This window comes from Muscardinus avellanarius (assembly GCF_963383645.1).
Source record: "Muscardinus avellanarius genome assembly, chromosome: 8".
In the NCBI taxonomy this organism is placed as follows: Eukaryota; Metazoa; Chordata; class Mammalia; order Rodentia; family Gliridae; genus Muscardinus; species Muscardinus avellanarius.
In genome coordinates this window covers 58,145,595-58,166,354 of record NC_137794.1, presented here as the reverse complement: position 1 = coordinate 58,166,354, position 20,760 = coordinate 58,145,595, and the positions used below count along the sequence as shown (strand labels likewise).

General features: G+C 34.9%; 1 pseudogene across 1 annotated transcript; it reads left to right on the top strand.

Moving 5' to 3' along the window:
• The first annotated feature begins 1,289 nt into the window (after nt 1-1,289).
• On the top strand, nt 1,290-1,974 carry LOC308266054 (sodium/potassium-transporting ATPase subunit beta-3-like; annotated as a pseudogene). Its single transcript has one exon. The product of its transcript is annotated as a sodium/potassium-transporting ATPase subunit beta-3-like (transcript).
• The last annotated feature ends 18,786 nt before the right edge of the window (nt 1,975-20,760 follow it).

Genomic DNA, 20,760 nt, shown 5'->3' with positions numbered 1-20,760 from the left:
GGAGCTCACCAAGTGCTACATGCATGTATGTCACTATCACTATGAATTACATTATGATGTGAGACTATAATAAAACAAGAAATGTATATTAAAAAGTAATATTTGAAAATCTAAAAAATTATCAAAATAAGAAAGAAGAAATATCAGAATCACAGGCAATATTTAAGGCTTTTACCAAAATCCTACATTGGAAATTAATATATAAATTACCCTTGTAAGCTGGGGGTGGTGGCACACGCTTGTAATCCCCGCGCTTGGGAGGCAGAGACAGGAGGATCGCACAGGTTCGAAGCCAGCCACGCGCACTGTCTTACGAGACCCTCTTTCCAAATAAAAATGTAAAAATAGGTCTGGGAGTGTAGAAGGGCTTCCAGGAACCCCAGTACCACCAAAAAAAAAAATTACCCCTATACAGGTTTTATACTATACTAGATATTTTTATTCTGGTTAACTATATAGTATGAGTTTAAGGCACTCTCAAGCTTATGTGTTCTTTTACTTGGTTTATATGCCCCCTCTAGAAGATTAAGAAAAAGCCATAATGTGAGAATTGAAAAATAAAAATGGATGGGCTGACCTCCAAATTAATAAAACAACAGTAAACCAGCCCAGACATGCAGTTTGAGACTTTAGGTATGAGGCAAGCATGCTCAAATGCTTCAATGTGTTCTGAAAGTGTCACTGAATATGGTATGTGTTTTTTATTAATAAGCCTACTACCACACCTAAAACACTAGCAAAGAGTTAATGTGATTCAGAAAACACCACCAAAATAAAAACATCAAAATATGATTTCATAATATTTCTAAGAAATGAGATTATATTAGTTATTTAATATAAATACATCATCAATTTGAATGTATGCCAGAGTGTGGGAGATAGTCACTGTTATACTGGTTTTTTTTTTTTTTTTTTTTTTTTGGTGGTACTGGGGATGGAACCCTTCTACCTCCAGGCTACACTCCAAGACCTATTTTATATTTTATTTGGAAACAGGGTTCCTTAAGCTAGTGAGGCTGGCTTCGAACCTACACAATAATCTTGTCTCTGCCTCCCAAGCATGGGGATTACAAGCGTGCAACACCAAGCCCAGCTGTCTTTCTCTTTAATAAAAACTAGTCCTGAAAATAAAATAGAATAAAATATAAAATAAAATAGTATTTGGTTCTTAAGTGGGCAAATCACAGGTAAGTATAAAAAACGATTTCTAAAAGCATTTTCTGGGTGCTCCCCATCCTCCGAGCTGCCCTCTGCCACACACAGCCTGGACCAGAGCGAGAATGCCCACCATGATACTGATGGAGAAGAAGTCCTTTAACCAGAGCCTGGCTGAGTAGAAGGTCTTCCTGTACAACCTAACCAGCGGCAAATTTCTGGTGCATACAGCCAAGAGCTGGGTTTTGATCTCGTTCTTTTACCTAGTTTTTTATGGGTTCTTGGCTGCACTCTTCTCATTCACAATGTGGGCAATGCTTCAGACTCTGAATGATAAGGTACCAAAATATTGATACCAGATTCCTAGTCGAGGACTTAATGGTTTATCTGAAAGCAGTGACTGCTTTGGAATATACTTTTAGTGCATCTGATCCAGTTATCTATCAAAGGCACACTAATGGCCTTCACAAGTTCTTAAAATCATATTCTGAAGAATAACAGAAGAATCTTATAGTCTGTATTGATGGAACATTAATAGATGTTGCTTTTCAGTTTCCTATTTTTTTACTTCGAGCATGCAGTGGTCTGAATGATCCTGATTTTGGCTATTCCAAAGAACAACCTTGTATTCTTGTGAAAATGAACAGAATAATTGGATTAAAACTTGAAGGAGAATCAAGGATAGACTGTATTTCAAAGGATGAGAAAACAGCAACTGTAGAAACTTACCCTAATCATGGAATTATAGACTTAAAATATTTTCCATATTATTGGACAAAACTGTATGTGGGGTACTGGCAACTGTTGGTTACTGCCTAGGTCATGTTCAGATTTAACAGCACCAAGAGAGAAGGACCAGGAGAGTGAAATATTAATGAGTCACCTAACCTGAAAAATCAGGGTTTGGAATGAGTTGTGTTCAAGATCACAGCGCATGCATGGTCTGAGTAGATGTCTCCACAGAATAAATGTTGTGTTGTCTGTCCTCATTTGTATCAGCTGGACCTGCCATTCTAGAATTGTGTGGCCACCTTGGGAAAGATGGCATGGCACAAGACATGGGTAACATCGTGACGAGCTGCCAGACCATAGTGTCAAGTGTCCTCTGAATTGAACAGCGATAATGAAAAGACAAAAGATAATAAATACTAGCAAGGACATAGAGAAAAAGGAACTCTTACATATGATTAGAGGAGATATAAATTAGTATTATAAATTAGTATTACCATTATAAAAACAGTATAAAATTTCTTCAAAAAGTAATAAAAAGTTGAATTCCCTAGCTAAAAGTGTGATCATGCATACTAAATTTAAGTTCTATAGAAGAAAGAAATTTTGGTGTGCCATTGCACATTATGGTAATTACAGATATTGATATTATACTGTATATTTCAAAAATCTAAAAAAGAATTTTAAATGTTTTTATCATAGATAAATGAAAATGGAGGTAGATAGTACCTTGGTTTAAACAAGGTACCCCAATAATATGTAGAATTGTTATGTATTAGTTAAAATAAGTTTAATACTCTTCTATAATTACTTCATAAGGACAGGCATTCCTTTCCTCCAGGTCTTCTTTTCCTTATAAAAGAAGATCTACTTTCTTGAATTCTCTTGTGATGTGATCTGAGAACTTTTTGTTATAACAAACTCATCTGAAAACTCAAACTAGTCATTTTTTCCTCTTAAACATATTATTCTCATTAGTATTTATTTCAGCAGCCAAGTAGAGCACTGGACAAGCTCTAATTTAACATTTCTGTCTATGCCCTGATTCTCTTTCACTGCTTCCGCAGCCCCTGCATTGCTTTCCTTGTTTTATAGTCAAAGCACAGAGGTGCACTTGGAGAAGCAGTTGGATGGAACGTGGCAAGAAATAAGTTGAAATGTATCGAGCAGCCCAGTCCCAGGCCATCCATATAAAACTCTGCAATGCAACCTTTTGAAACCTCTGATGACCTTATGAATTGACCAGAAACATCAAAGAAGGTGTTTATATTGTGTGCATTCGAAAAAGATAGAGCCATCTTCTGTTGTGAAACAATGGCCTTTGTTCGTCAGTGTCTGTGTTATGGCAAATTCTTGAGTTTGATGAGGTGAGACTCTTTAATTTAATTCTGAGTACAGCACATTGGATCCTAATGAGCTGGGTTTTCCCTATTGCCTAATTCACTTTGCCTATAGTTAGGTACTTAGGGAGGCTACTAGAAGTCCATTAGATTGGACTGCTAAAAAACGGGTCCCATGTGACCTAAGAGAAATAATAGACCTCACTAGTGGAGTTATAACTAAGTCCCTGGCTTACTGAAAGAAAGAAGAAAAGAAGCAGTAAGTATTTATCTACTACTCAGTTACAAAAAAACACTCTTAATATTTGTTTTTCTTTAAACTGGAATATAATATCTATCTAAATAAAAAGATATATGCATTTTTCCATCACTGCACCAAGAAAACATGTTTACATGGATTTCTATAAAATTTATAGCATAGTTTTAGAGTGACCTACCTTAAAATATAAACTGGGTGGCATATTGAATGTTTATATGTGAATGTTAGAACAGCACATTTTCCATATATATATATATATATATATATATATATATATATATATATATATTCTATATATATATATATATATATATAGTAGGCATATAGTAGGCATTTAGTTTCTACTTAGTATGTGCTAAAGATTTCTTCACATCTTTCCTAGTGAATATCTTCATCATAACTATGAGTAACAAAGTCTAGGAGTCTTTTACTGGCTACATCATATTCTTCTCTCTAATACATCCTTTTCTCTCCTCCTTCCCTCCCTCCTTTCCTTCTTCTCTCCCTTCCTTCCTTCCTTCCTTCCTTCCTTCCTTCCTTCCTTCCTTCCTTCCTTCCTTCTCCTTCCTTCCCTCTCTGTCCTTTGCTCCCTTCCTTCCTCTTTCCCTCCCTTCTCTCATTATTTCCTTTCTTCACTTTTCTCTCATGGAAAATATGTGAATAAAACCTTACTTAAGTTTTATAAAATAATTGTCACCTTTGTTCATGTTTTCTGAGCAAGGAAGTGTTCTAAGGGAAGCACTAGTTTGAAAGGAAGGGAACAAATAATATTCTTGCACATATTACTGCTTGTGTTCTAGCATCCTCTCTCACACACATACTCACACACAGAGTACTTAATTTGTCATAAATAAATATTCTGATTTTGATTTATTTCTTTTTGTCACATGAAAAAGGAATTTTTAAAATCTGATCTATAGTACATGATTTTTACATATATCTAAAAATGACTTCATGGGGTGGGAATTGGGTAGGGGCTAAATGGGCAACGTGTACATGTTTGTCCACACAAGTCTTTTACCCCATTATGATGTATGAAAACAATGCACTAATAAAAAAATTAAAAAAGAATAACTAAAAAAATAAAAACGACTTCAATCTTGTAGTGATTTCATGGTTCAGAGACATGAGGAAACATGAATATTGCTCATGAAAAATAACTCATTGACTTTATTAACATTTTGGAATAAAACATTCTACATATGCTACCAGGGCTTTCCAGATCCTCTCTTCCAGTGCATGAAACTTATATGCTTACTCTGTGTTAGAACATACAAAAATCTAGTAAGCTTTTCTACCCTCCCCTTGTAAGCCTCCTTTATATTTCAGAAATTTCTTTTTCCAGTCTCCTCTTTTCTTCTACCACAATTTCCCAATATGTATACAATTTTAAACACCTCTGATTGTATAATTTATGCAAGTAATAGTATTTGTTATTTGAGTTATGCAAACACCCCCTTTTCCTTCTAGACTATAAGAATAAGCCACACATAATATACCTTAAATTGACTGCTACTCTTCTCTCTATAGGAAAAATTCTCTGTATAATTTAAAAAATCTTTATGTCCCACTGATTTTCATAATTCTAGCAGTTAATCACCAGGACATGTACTACCACCAACCTTAAAAACATTAAAAGTGGATCATAACCACTCAGTAGTAGAAGCTCATAAAGTCTATAGAACATAAACAAGCAGCAATTGAAAAAAAGGGAAAATGATGGAATGGAAATTACATGAAACGACCAGTTATAATTAAGAGATACTTAAAAAAATCCAATTATGCAGAAGAATTTTCCACCTGAAAGTGAAACCAAAGTAATCACAAACTTTCTCAACATACAAAAGGAGAAAGACTGTTACAGCAATGAGAAAGGCATACATTTATGGAAGTAATTAAATATTAGTACATAGAAGACAAAATGATTAAGGTTAATAGCACAGATAACATCAAGGAGCAGGCCCAAAGCTTTTTAAACCTATACTAAATGCTTCTCCTGGATTGTTTATAGTGTCAGTATACTCAGAAATGGAGTTGATGACTATGTTTATGGTTTCTTTCATTCATATTCTTACTATTTTGTTTGATTTAAGTTTCTTTGTATCAACTTACTATTTGGGCATCTGATATGCTATTCCTATAGTTTGTTTTTAGGTATTATTTTCAGGCATACTTACAAGAGAAAACAAAATCCTAAATTTGGCATATAAGAGCTATTTTTACCCATCTGTTTGCTTTGAAGTTGCAAACTTTTAAGATACCGTGACTAATTTCTAACAGTTTAAAAATGAAATCTTCTAATTTTACCACTAGCGATGGTAGTATAATGCATATGTTTATATATAGTGTATTACCAAGATTTTCAAATTCATTGTCTCAGTTGTTCTTCACAAGATCCCTTTGGGTAAGCAGAACAGGTGTTGTTATCATTGTTTGACACAAAAATAAGTTACAGAGAGAGAAGTGTATTGCCTGAGAATTCATTACAAATCATCTATTGGCAGGGCTGTAATTGGAATCTACATCTTTTCTGCTTTATTCAGTATCTATTACATGCTAGTGTTCTGTCATAAAGTTTCTTACTGCTCTGTTTTTTCAAGCATTTAGTTTTCTTCATATAATTTACAGAATATTGAGGAGGTGAATACGTATTCTGCTATAAAATTTCAAAACATTCTAGAACCTCAGAGTTTATGTGTTAAAGGCATGGTGTTCTGTTAAGTTTTATCAAGTTATCCTCTTACTATATGAACTTCAAAAACACACAGTCACTGTGTTTTTATTTGCCTCATATCTCATACAGTTATCTGTGACCTCTCACACATAGATGTTTATTTTCTGCTATTGTTTTATTTTATGTTTATTTTATATTAAACTCTTATGAAATGCTTAAAGAACCCACAATAAAGAAGACATAAAATCCATATCCAGACTGAAAACACCATTTCTATGAATGAAGGAAATAATAGCAACAGGAACATTTAGCAATGTCTATGAGTCCAACACAAGTCTAAATACTTTGTATGAGAGATTGCATAGATGTGATTAAGAACTAGTATCCTTTAGCCAAAACAGCTCCCTCACACACACAGAAGGAGGGAGGGATGGAGGGTAAAAGAGGAAAGGGACAAAAAAGAAGAATGGGAAGGAAAGGAATAGGAAGGAGATGGAGATGGAGAGAAACAGATAAAATGATGCTATCTGTAAAACCTTACTGTGTATTAATCTATAATGTAATAGTTTACCATGTTTGAAGATTTACATGTATTACCTTATATCATTGTCACAATAGCCTTGGTGGTAAGATTTATTGATGTTTCTTTTAGACAGGAGAAGACAAGCACAGAATGAAGTGACATGGTTATGATCCACAGTTGTAGCTGATGACACTAATATTCCAACCCAAGAACCGTGCTCCAGGAAGTGAAAGGTTAACTATTTATTTAATTTGTTGTCTCTGTACTGGAAATGTTTCTGTATCAGAAAATAGAAAACCAACCAATTACTCAGGAGACAGTTTTTTTTTTTCCCTTTGATATTAGGTATTCATGCATTTGTTAAGTGGAGCCTTTGATGAACAAGTTGGCAAGGTTCTCAGTAAGAATTTGAGTAGAAGAGGCTGGGTGTGATGGCGCACACTTGTAATCCCAGCATTTGGGAGGTGGAGACCTGAGGATGGAGGATCACAGGCAGCCTCAGTTACTTAGTGAGTCCCTTCGCAACTCAGTGAAACCCTGCTTCAAAATAATAAAGAATAGGACTGGTGCTGTATCTTGGAGGTAGAATGACCCTGGGTTCCATCCCCAGTACCACAAACAAACAAACAAACAAACAAACTGAATAAATAAAAATAATTTGAGTAGAGAAAGAATATTTTCATGACTTTATTAAAGTCATGAAAAGCATCTGAGGTTAGAATCCAAGTTAGTAAGCAAACAGAAACAACAAAAACTGAAAGTTTCTCTATGGTTAATCAGAAAAAACAAAAAGGAACAACAAACAAACAAACCCACCATCTTCTAATGTCTCTACCCTGAGCCATTGATCTAGAAAACCAAAGCCAAATGTATTCTGATGGTAGATTTGAGATTAGAGCCAGACTATCTTCATTTTCTGCCTCTGGACATTAAAGAGAGTCATCATCCATTATTTCAGATACTTTGTACATATTTTGGGTTAAATTGACTCATGGCATTGCTTTCTTAACAAATGTAGAGAAACCTTAACAAGGACTTAGGTGCCACTGTACTATGCCAGTATAGGTCACCTCTGACTCTAGGTTTGTCTGTTTTCTATTGGCTAATTTCTCTACCAAATAAAAGGCTAAGCATTGGTGTATTGGTAGGTCACATGAGGAACTAACCAAGGCAGCCTTAACCTTACCCTCAGCTTGACCAAACATTAGACAGGGTGTTTTTTTTTTTTTTTTTTTAATCGTAGTTCAATGTCTTCCCCTTATGTAATGAATTACCCCTTTGAAAACTTGAGATTGCAAATTCTTTGTCTGCTCCTTTGAGGTATAAATCTTCCATAACCCCAGAATGTCTTTCTAGGTCCTGTTAGCCATCCCTATGAGATGTAATTATCAATAAATTTAGCACCCCTGCTTTCCAGTGTCTGTGGATGTTCAGGAGTCTACCTTCCATAAGCTACTATTACCAAACAAAGATGACCGAATTATCTTCTTTAGATTTGCCCCTAGAGTTTGACAATACTTTCTAGTAGCTCACCCCAACACTTAAAACTGTGTTGTCTTTCACTTTAAGATGTTGAGTTCAATCTCTCTTGAATATTGCAATAATCTTGAATAAAATGTTCCTAGCCTGTTCAGTTTTATCCAATATAATTATTTTTTTAACACAGCCCAATTTTATTTGAGACTCATTAAGGTACTTTTTTTTATTCACCTTTTAGGAGAAAAGTCATTATAGGAGTTTTAGCTCAGACAGAGAATAAACCAAAGACTGCTCTTATTCCCATAGGAAACATTAAAAATAAAGTTGTACTTCAAGGAAATTTACAAGCATTTTGGAATTTTTTTACATTTAACTGTGTCTCAAAGAATATACATTTTTCTTAACTTTATCTTTCCTCTTTCTGATATTACATTATGTCCACATTATTCTGTGCCTTATTTTGTTTCTATGAGCAATTCATGGTATTATCAGAAAAAATAAAGCAAGTATTTCTTACATTAGTGAAAATCTATCATATCCTTTATTGTGATTAAAGTAATATACAATATAAAGTATATTAAGAGTGTTTTTTCAGTCCTCAAAATCTCCCATTATAAATAGAAAGCCATAATATTTACTTGTCATCATAATAAATGACCTTTTCTTCTTAACTGATTACAAGTACCTTTTAATCACTATTTCTTCCAACTTGTGCAATGATTATACTTTACTACTGACCAGTATTCCATGTCTGTTGTTTTAAATACAAATATTTAAAAATTTATAGACCTGGAGGGCAAATAAAACCTAAGGAAAAACAAATGTCCTCACATAGCATAGCACATTAGGCACAGATGGAATAATACTGAATAGCATGAAATATTTCTAGGCAATTTTCTGAAGTAAGACAAAAATCACAACGTAAACTATATTCACATTGCCACCAAAGATTTTTGTAAAAGTCTAGTGACTGAAAGTGGTCTCTGCATTGGTTTCTACCTTCAAAGATTTATCCTTATTATGTATTCCATCTGGAGCTCTTACCAGACTGCAGAGCCCTACCTTCCTGCTGTCCAGCTACCTTGCAGTTCTTCCTACTATTTTGTCTGTCTGGATTGTTGCTCTCAGAACCACCAGACACTCTTCATCATAGACTCTCCTTTGCTTGGTTCCAGTGATGGACTCACCCTGCTGCCTGAGGTTTGTGACTCAGTCCAAGTTGATGGACTTCTGCTATCACAAGCTTCCATTCTTTTGTTAGCTCATGAACAATATTCACAACCTAGGAATTCACACAGGGTGGAGCAAGAGTGTTTGAGCAGGGGTATCTAGAGAAGGGGCATATGGAGGATGGATTATAGAGGAATAGAAAACAAGCATCTCCAGCGTCTTTTCCAGCATCTCTGGGTGGTCTAATATGATCAATTTTTATTACCGATTTTATAGGATACACAGACATCTTTTTTTTTTTCTGTACTGGGGACTGAACCCAGGGGTATTTGCAAGCTACGTTCCCAGCCCTATTATTCTTCATTTTGAAATAGGGTCTCACTAAGTTGCAAAGGGCCTCACTAAGTAGCTCACACTGTCTATGAATCCATGATCCTCCTGTCTCATCCTTTCAAGTACTGGGATTACAAGTGTGTGGCACCACCCACAGCTTGGATACATAGACTTCTATCAAAAAGATGTTCTACCACTAATCTAGTTATTTTATTACTGTCAGATTTCTAGACTTTTCCAATATATTGTTTTTTTGTTTGTTTGTTTTGTTTTTTTTTTTGGTGGTACTGGGGTTCCTGGAAGCCCTTCTACCTCCGGGCTACAATCACATGGGCTTTTTTTATTTTTTAACTTTTTTTTATGTAGAAACAGGGTCTCTTAAACTAGCAAGGCTGCCTCTGAACCAGCACAATCCTCCTGTCTCCGCCTCCCAAGCACAGGGATTATAAGTGTGCGCCACCACGCCCGGCATCAATATATTGTTTTTAAACACAGTGTGGAAAATATCATTTTAAATAAATCATAAACTTTAAAAAATTTCCTTGGGTAACTAAAACACAAAAATTGATACTAAAAGTGTATTATATCTAAAGCTCTAATTTTTACATATCTTTTCACAAATTTTGGCCAGCCTCCCCATCAGTGTATTAAAATCAGTCACATGAATCTCTTCATAATCCAATCTATTTGAGCCTAAAACTTTCAGTTTTATACAGTTTGATGTAAAACATATCAGTATAAGCAAAATAATTATGCATTACCCTCTGTTTTGTCCATTTCTTTCTGTCTAGGTGTATTATATTGTCTTATTTATGAAATATTTTTTGAAAGTCCATATTCACACCAGGTTTGATAAATATGTGCCTGTTTTAAAAATATTAGGAGGCTGACACAAGAGGATCACAGGTTCACAGACAGTGTGAACTACTTATTGAGGCCCACTGCAACTTAGTGAGGCCCTCCTTAAAAATAAGAATAGGGTTGGGAGTATATCTTGGAGGTAGGATGCTCCAGGTTTCAATCCCTAGTACCATAAAAAATAAATAAAAATTAGTTTTTGATCTATGTTTGTAAATGTAATTCTTTAGGTTTTTTTAATGCACTTAAGTACTTCATTTTCTAAAAAAAGTTACTTATACTACAGTAAACATTATATGCTGTATATTCCTTTCCCCATTATTTTAACTTTACTAATTCACATGTAAAATCATTTTTATTTTTTAAATTTATAAAATAATAGTTGCATGTATCTATGTGGTATGATGAAATATGATACATGCAAACATGTAGAGTATTTAAATCAAGCTAATTAACATACCTAACACCTTACATGCTTACTCTTTTGTAAATCAAAATATAAAATATACTACTGTTGACTGTAATAAGTCAATAATACAAAGGAATGATAGTGGCCCAGGATTTTCTTCTTTCACCAATGACATTCACAAAACTGGACTTGTATTTCCTTTTAAACAATGGAATTCACCTGATAAATTCAACGAATTTTTTAAAGTTACATATTTGGTTTATGAGAATAGCAATTCAATTTTTTATAATATTTCGGTGGTAGGTTCTTAATTATATTTCATTATAATTATCAAAATATATTTACATCAGTCATAGTATAATGCCTTTAGGCTCTTGACAGATTGCTATGGGGGAAATCGTTAGTCTAGAAATAGTTTTCTAGATTTGGTGGTATAGATATTAACCACAAAAAGAAAATTTTATAAAATGAAAATATATTGTTTAGAGTTTTTAATATCAGAGTTAAACATAGGGGAGTCATTCTAAATGTATCATTATAAATATTATATTCTGATGGCGGGCGTGGTAGCGCACGCTTGTAATCCCCGCGCTTGGGAGGCTGAGACAGGAGGATCGCGCAGGTTTGAAGCCAGCCACACGCGCTGGTTTAGGAGACCCTGTTTCCAAATAAAAATGTAAAAATAGTAAAAATAGGTCTGGGAGTGTAGTCTGGAGATAGAAGTGCTTCCAGGAATCCCAGTACCACCTAAATAAATAAATAAATAAATAAATAAATAAATAAATATTATATTCTGATCCTGTCAAACAAATTATATCAGCTTGAAAAGTGGCAACAACTAAAGAGGACATCAGTTAACACGTAATGTGCATAGAGAGGAAGGAAGGAGAGTTTAATGCTCTACACCTGTAGTAGGAAAACCTTTTTCATACGACTAATAGTAAATATGCTGGCTTTGTAGACCATGTGGTCTCTGTCATAGCTACTCAACATTGTCCTTGTTCTTTGAAAGCAGCTGTACAAAATACAGAAACAAATGAGTAAGACTCTATTTCCATAAATCTTTATTTATGAGCAGTTTAATTGGAGTTGTCTATAATTTTCACTTGCCATGTCCTTAGATGTTTTTCTTAACCACTTAAAGATTATATATTCTTAGCTTGTGAGCTATAAAAAAATACAGCAACGAAATTTGGCTTTTGGGCAGTAGAGTGCTGACTCTATTGTACACAATGAAATTAAATGAGAGTTTTAGCTAAGTAGAATAAAATCCTCCAGATTAAGCCCTTTGCAGCTGTTTGAGTCCTCTGTTTAACTCTAGGGAGCAACCTAAGTATTTAAATTTGGAATTTTAAATATCAAGTGTCTGGGATAAATGGAAATTGCCATGAAAAGAAGCAAACAGGTTTTTGTAATTAAAGAGGGACAAGAACAATTATATCCTTTATCAGGGGCATCAGAAATCAATATGTGTTGTTAAATTTAAAATTGTGCACCTGTATTAAGTCATATTGTTATAGGATAATTATCTTTCTTGTTTGTTCAAGTAAATCTTTATTGATCTTGAGACTTCAAGTAGGTCATGGGCTTTTTACCCTTACTTCTCCATTTAATTGCACACAAGTTTAAAATTAATTACAGAATTTTCCTTTATACCTGAAAATCAAGTTAATGCTAAAACTTCAATGCTACATGAAAAAATATTGCAATATGTTGAATCAATAGGTATTTATTGTTTATGCTGTGTACTATTCTAAGTAGTGGATTTATAATTATAAATACAAACATTTTTATTTAATATTTTTCATGATAGCAGTAACAAAAGTGGTAATAATGATATTCTGAGTTACAAAAATACTTAAGAGTCCATTTGGATGTCATTGTGCCGTAAGCTAATATGATAAATTTATTCTAATACAATAAATTTATTTTATATAATACGATACATATATTCTCTATGGAGAGTCAGATGTACATCTTGGAATACTTATATGACATTGCTAAATTAATTAGTTAAGTGGAAAAACACATATGCTATCACCTACTATTAGTATAAAAAATTTGCCTTTTGAACTTTAAGTAGGAAAGTATTCCACTAACATCCCCTGGACAAATAAATGTTGTATGGCAGGGGCTGAGACTGGTTCCCATAAAAATGCATTAAAATTTCAGTGCTTGCTTGGGACATGTTTGAATCTGCCCTGCAATATTTCATAAGGTCATAAAAAGAAACTTTTTGAAATATGATATAGAAGGCAACATATAATCAGAAATAAGCTCAAGCCATTGGTCTTCCAAATCAAGATGAATACGGAAAAGGAGCAAAACAAAAATTATCTTTTGCCATTCTCCAGGAAGAAATTTGTTAAATCATATTTATATTTAAATCCATATTTAAATTTGAGGTAATTTTAAGGGATAAAAAAGTAATAGCATCATAATTTCTAGGGAAGTGCTCCAGGTAAAATTTATCACTAAATAATTTTATCTAATTTTTATCCACTTGATTTTGTAGTAGGCAAAAAATGGGATAATATATTTTAAAAATGGAATATATATATTCCTTTATAAAATCTGCAAACATATATATATATACACATATATATATATATATATATATATACACACACATACATACATATGCATATGTCTAACATGTTAGAAAGAAACATGGCAATGTGTTATTTGAGAAAATATCAAAGATTATTTTGCCCAGGTTGTTCTAAATTTGACTGATTATCCAAATAGATGTTGAGGATTTAAAAAATGTGTACTCTTAGGTCCCAGCACAGATCTGCTGAATCAAAATATACATGCCTAAGACTTAAAATTTGCATTTTACAACACACTTCTCTGGCCATTCAGAGGATAAGCAAGGTGTGGGAACGCTGCTCATGTACAAGAAAGCTATAAATAAAGTGCTGCTGACTTACATAGATTGAATTGATTAGCTTGGGACTCAGGGACTTGATGGAGATGGGGGCTACTCTAAAGAAAATCTGTTCTTTGAATGGGGCAGGAAATACAAGTTGTATTTCAGTAGGCAGATCAAGTGATTGTATTGGCTGAACGTCTAGAGTGTGCCAAGCACCATATAGAGCATATGAAAATTTTATAAACAAATATAAAGAAAAGTACTACTATTATTTATTTTTCTCTGATGAAGGATATGGAATCAGTGATTTGATTCAGGTCACATAGATTCTTGTTGGTAGCAACATTTAACCCCAACCCCAGTTTGAGTGAACAATATACTAGTTTTCTAGTACTAATTCCAAAATTTAGGGTTAAGATTAAGGTTTCCTTTTCATTTTACCCCTCATCCTCCCAGAGAAAGGGACAAGAACAAACAGTCTAATCCTGGGAACTAGAAGTGACAGAAGCAAAATTTAAACCTCTTATTTTCTGCCCCCTTTAAGAATTTACCAGGATTTTTTTCTTTTACATTTACCAGTTTATTATCATGAATATTGGTTATTCACTATATGAAATTCATAATATGTATTTTAATACAGATGAACATACAGGAGAGATGCACAGGGTGATGCATTGAAGGGGTGAGTTTCTGGGCCTCGGTGAGCACACCATACCACGCCACTCTGCCAAGACTTCGTGTGTTTGGAACCTGGAAATTTCCCTTTGCTCTCTTAACTGGCTGTGCCCCTTCTCTTGTTCTTTGTGAGTTATTTTGGTGTGCTGGCTTTTCCTCGCTTTCACTTGGGCATCACATGATTGGTAAAGCACAGTGTTCCAGTGGCCTTGCTTATGAGCGGCTCTCTCCAGTCCTCCCAAGCTACATGTTTATTTATTTCCCTGGCATGGGGAAGGAGCCCAAGGGCATTCTACCTCCAAACTACACCCCCAGTCCTTTGTAGTTTTTTGTTTTGAAATGGGAACTCACTGGATTGCTGGGAGTCTCATTACATTGCTGAGATTGTTTTCCAACCTGCTATCCTCTTGTTTTAGCCTCCTATTGGGATTCAGGTAGACAGCACCATGCTTACACAATATTTCTTTTAAAGAAGGTTGCTTATGCATTTTAAAAATGAAAGATAATATTACTATACACATTGTTGTACTTTTAAGAGTTAAGCTGGAGATGTCTCTGTTGACACAAACCTGTATTTCTGTGCTTGGGAGTCTGAGACGGGAACACCACAGATTCAAGGATAGTCTCAGCAACTTAGAAGAACTTGTCTCAAAATAAATAGAGCTGGGTGTAGCTTGAAGGTATAATAACCCTAGTCCTAACCCCCAGTAGATAGATAGAGATAGAGATAGAGATAGAGAGAGAGAAAGAGAGAGAGAAAGAGAGAGATTGATTAAGTGGGCCATAGTGGCACACATCTGTAATCCTAGAAACGCTGAAGGCTAAGGTAAAAGGATCAAAAGTTCAAGGACAGCTTGGATAACACACCAAGACCTGTCTCAAAATAAAAAATGAAAAAAGCATTAATGACACCAAGTAGTAGAATACTTCTGGGTTCAATCCCTAGTGCTGCAGAGAAAAAAATGACAGATTAATAATTTGCATCAAATATATTAGTATTTAAAGCAGAGTAGACACTACATTGTTTAAACTTAATGAAGAAACATTCAGTATTAACATAAACTGTGAGAAGCAGAGGTGTTGCATGTATTTCAAACTTCTCTAACAGGATTATTATTGGCTGAATGCTGTTCTTCCAAAATCAGTAGATTAAAGTTCTAAACCCAGTATCTTAGAATATAACCATGTTTGAAGTCAGGTCCTTTAACAAGGGCAATTAAATACAATTGAATAATTGGGACAGGCCCTAATTCAACACGATTGATATTCTTATAAAAAGAGAATGTTTAGACACAGACACATGCCAGGAAAATGATGTGAGAACACCAACAGAAAATAGCCTTCTCCAAGTCAGGGAGGGAGACATCACATCTTCTCACAGTCCACAGAACCAATCCTGCTCACACCTTGGTCTCAGGCTTCCAGCACACAGACTAGGAAAATAAGATTCTACTGTTTAAGTCACCCACTGTGTGGTATTTTGTTAGGAATGCCCTAGAAAACCAATAAAGGGTTTGAAAGCAAGAACATTTGAGATCATGCTAGGAAAAAAGGGTTTTTCTGACTTAAAGACAATGAGCAGAGAAGCTTGCATGGGGTTTAAGGCTGGTGGGGGTGGCTTTGATAACAAGAAGGGAGCCCTGCTTTGAGTGCCCCTCTACATACATCTTGTGGTAGTCTGAGACTGAAGCACGCCTAAACATGAAGCTGTGCATCATGACTGGAAAATGGCATGAATCCTACTTATTCTGAAGGCTTTTTCTTTTATACTAAAAATCCAAAAATTGAATAAGAAAATGATACAGTAGTAAAAGATAATAAACTATAAACAAAATAATAGAGCTTATCTAAAAATGAGAACATCAAAATTAGCTATTTTATTGAAGTTAGCAGTTTGTTAGTACATAGAGGACCTTATACAGAATTTTTTTTTATTCTTTTCTTTTTTAATTATGGTTTCCAAGCATTAGATTTTCTTATTTGGAAAGATATTTTATTTTTCAATAATAAGGCTTGATTAGTGTGTTTCTGTGTGGGGAGGGTCAGGGGAATTTTCTCTTGAGGAAAGGACCCTAATTTAATGTTGTTCTCTGTTCTCTTTGTTCATTTATTTTTGATGTTCAAAACTAATTTCTTCCTCAACAGGCAATCTTCAGTTGGAAATATCCATGTTGACCTCTGTCTTCAGTTTTGTGTTAAAATGTTTGTGTGCCATTTTTTTAAGTTCACAAGTCTAATTTTCTCCCCAGAGGGTGTTCACAGTTTCTTCAAAGCCCTCAGTGTTTATCTGTTGTTTGAGGTTTTCTTTAACGGCTCACACATTCTGCCTTGAAGGTCTCCCCTGGTCAGCTCAATGAGGAAAAGGAGACCCGAATAAGGTTGTTTAGAACTGACTTTGTTAATTAGGGAGGTTAGAATACAGCAATTTTATTCTGCTGTTTTCATTTCTTATAGTTCACCCAATGTCTAAATTAGAAGCGGCAGGTGTCTGATCTGAAAATAAATATTTTTTTTCTTTTTGATCTCAATCTTTTTAACTTAGAGATGATAGCATTAAAATACAATTTATTTCTGAAAGGAGATGGTAGAACATTATGGGGTCCCTGGACTCGACTGAATGTGATCACAAACACTCAGATCATTATTAATAAGAGGTTTAATTTTTTCACATATATAATCCTACAGCAATTTTGGCTAATTTCTATATATCTCAAATCTGTAATTTTTCTATTGAATGGATAATGAATGTGGCTAATTAAATAAACAGAACAATTAGTTCAGTTGGAGAGGGAGCTTTAGTCTTCTGCACAACCTACCCATCTACACCCCTCAATGTTCAGGCATTTCTCAGCCTTGTGATCTTTAGGGATGCTCCTGTTGTGGCCTTTATTATTATTATTTTTAAATAGATCACCCTGGTACCACTCATCCATCAGACTTTGTGCAGTACTTTTCTCACATTTTGAAACACTATCTCTGTTCCTTTGGGAGTCATTCTTGTGTCTTTCCCTTCTGTGACATTCTGTTCACTTTCTTGCTTTGCTGTCCTGAAACCTCTCTCTTCTGAGAGGATACTGCTTCTCTGGAATCACTCTGAATACGGCTGTCTTATCTTCTCTGCATATTTTTTACTTTGGGGGTTGAAGTGATGAAGCCTTTTTTATTGTTCCTCCGCAACCTCTAGCAATTTTCCTTTATCCCTAAAATCCATTTTCTTCATGATCATGTCATTGAACTTTGCTGCTCTCCTGCCTTGCTATAGGTCATCTAGTTACTCTCACTTGTCTCTCTCCCCATACTAGACTTTCCTCTTCATTTTTTATAGATTTTGGTTCATGACTCAGTGTTGCTCTAATGTTAGGTAGGTAACCATTTTTGGAGATTTCGAAAACTATGTTGATGCTCCTTAAAACATTCTAGTCTCTCCGTCCTTTATCATCTCATACTTAATGATCCAGTTTTCAGCCACTTGATTTCATGCTATATTAGACGTTTTTATAATAGTGAGTGTGCCCTCCCTATAATTCCATTGCCAAGCACCCCATTCTGTGACAACCCTGTCTGTCTTTCCAGGTTCTTTCCTCTGGTAGTCCAAATCAACTAACCTTGTTATCCAGGAAATACAGAATCACTGATCTTAAGACTGTTTGCCCAGTTTCCTTCCTTTTAGCATAAATTCAATGAATTGGTATTACAATTACCTCCTTACAATTCTTTACTTCCTTGCTTCATACTTTTCTCTTGAGAAAAATACACCATAGTTAAAACCAAACCTTTTCCCATTCCATGCATTCCTCCATGCAACTAAAAATGGCTAAGAAAAAGAACAGAGCACAAACACAGATAATGTGCTGGTTGATTTCACTTTAGATTAATGATCACTACAAGGACTGGCAATCATATCTTATTTCCTTAGTCTAATTAATCTCCCACTCTTTAACAATGTGACTTGCTATTTTCTTCTTTTGAACAGACTTAAAATCACTCTGAAAATTTTCACTGGAGATTATTATCACGTTAAGAAAGAAATGTAGACTCTTGGACAATAACTTTTAGCCCCTCTTACCACATGTAACCACACATGACCACCAATGCTCACTGACTTTACTTTCCCTTTGTTAGCATGGGTGAGCTCCTTTTCTCCTTCACATGACAGCTCTTGGTTCTCCTTCATATGCATAGAATATCATCCCTTCCAGTCTACTAAAGGATGTTGTTCCAGCAACTCATCTTTTCCATCTTGCAGCCATAAATTTTCTTCTGTTAAATGTGTTTTATTACTGTACAAGTGCTCCTTCATTCCTTGTGTACAGCAGCAGCACCAATAAATTTAAACTTAAATTTAAATCGCTCTTGGTTTTCCTGTCTTTACCTCGTTTTTTTCTTCTCTTTAACATGCTAATTTCTTGAGATTCCTAGAATCTGCTCCTCCTGTTCTTTCTCTTCCATTGTTTCTTAAATCACAGTAGTCAGGAATTTTTCTCATATTTTTATTGAGATTATTCTAATTATATTTGTCACTACTCTCTATCAAATTCCTATAACCAATTGGGAATTCTCAGGCCTCATATTCCTGGAACTTTCTATACCATTTGGCATGGCCAGTAATTTCTAGATACTTTACAAGGTATACATTTTCTCACTCTTTGCTGGCTCCACTTTCTCCCCTTGACTGTTTTTTTCCTTAAGTTTTTGGGTTGGCTGGGTACTGAACTCAGGGACATTCTACCTCTGAACTATACCTCCAGCTTGCTGATTGATTGATTGATTGATAGACAGGTTCTCTCTAAGTTTCTGAGGCTGGCCTGGAACCTGTGGTCTTCCTGTCTCAGCCTTTCAAATACTGAGATTACAGCCTTTCAAATACTGAGATTACAAGAGTGCACCCCTGCACCTGGATTCTTGACTCTTTGTTTTTTTGTGGTACTGAAATTGTAACCCAAGAGCATTCTACCTCTGAGCTACAACCCCAGCCCTATTTTTTTTATTCTTTATTTTTAAACAGGGTTTGACTGAGTTTCAAAAGGCCTCACAAAGTACCTGAGGATGTCTGTGAAACATGATCCTCCTGTCTCAGCCTCTCAAATGCTGGTATAACAAGTGTGTGCCACCACATCTGGCGTCTTGACTTTTAAAATATGAAAGGAGTTGAGTCTACAGTCATTGGATCATTTCTCTTTTCTACTTCTGCTTGTTCCCTTACTGATTTAATCAAATGTCAATACTTAATATAAAATCTGTATATTTTTTATATACTCCTTGTTGACATTAACCATTTTTTCCAGTGATCTCTGGTTCATTTTATCGGAGAGTTGTCTTTATTGTAAATCAAGATCTGAGTGCAAGGAGTACGCAATGTTCCTAGGTTTCATTATGTCTAGCTTTCTCAACTCATAAGAGGAAACATGGGCATATGATAACCCATGTATATATAGATGTCTTTAAATGTATACATATAACCATTCTTATGTATATTAAACTATATATGAATTCATGTTGACATTTTCAACTTCATTGCACCACACATGGGTCATTCTAGCCCCCTCTCCTTGCTTGTCTGTGAACTTCTGCCACAAAATAACTTCTTGAGAGACACAACTTTCTCATAACAGAGAAAAACCTGGTTCCTACCTTTAAATGTTTTCTTAAATCTTTAATTCCAGTATATATTTATAAAAGTATCATAATTGTTCACCTGTATCCTAATGGGAATAAATGCTATCGACTAAAGTATTATACATATGTTCTTGTTCTTTTGTCTATAATTTTGCAGAATACCTTTTTCCAAAATGACATAAGTCAGCATCTTTCCCATACACACACATGCCCTCTTTTTTTCTTAAATGGTGCATTGTAATCATGCTTCACTATGAGCTACTGGATGGTAGTGGTATGCATGCACCACTCATTAATCCCTTCCTCAATATCTATTCTATTCCCTTCCACAACTCCTTCTCATGTTCTACCTAGTAACTGACTTTGATATTTTATGAACATACTGTTGGTGTCTACTCAACCGCCAGATGACAGGTAGCACCAAGTGCGTTAGCCACGTGTCAAAGCTTCTGATGAATGGGCTACATGTAGCGAACACGCTGTCAAAGCTTCCGATGAATGGGCTACATGTAGTGAACACAGGTCTGCACAACTGCCGGAACTTCTGATGAGTAGACCTGCAACAAATAGCGCTGTGCGGATACAAGGGGGGGTCTCCTTGCCCCTGCTACCTTTAGTTTGATAGGTTAGAATAGTTTCCTGACCAGAAAATCCCCCCTTGCCTT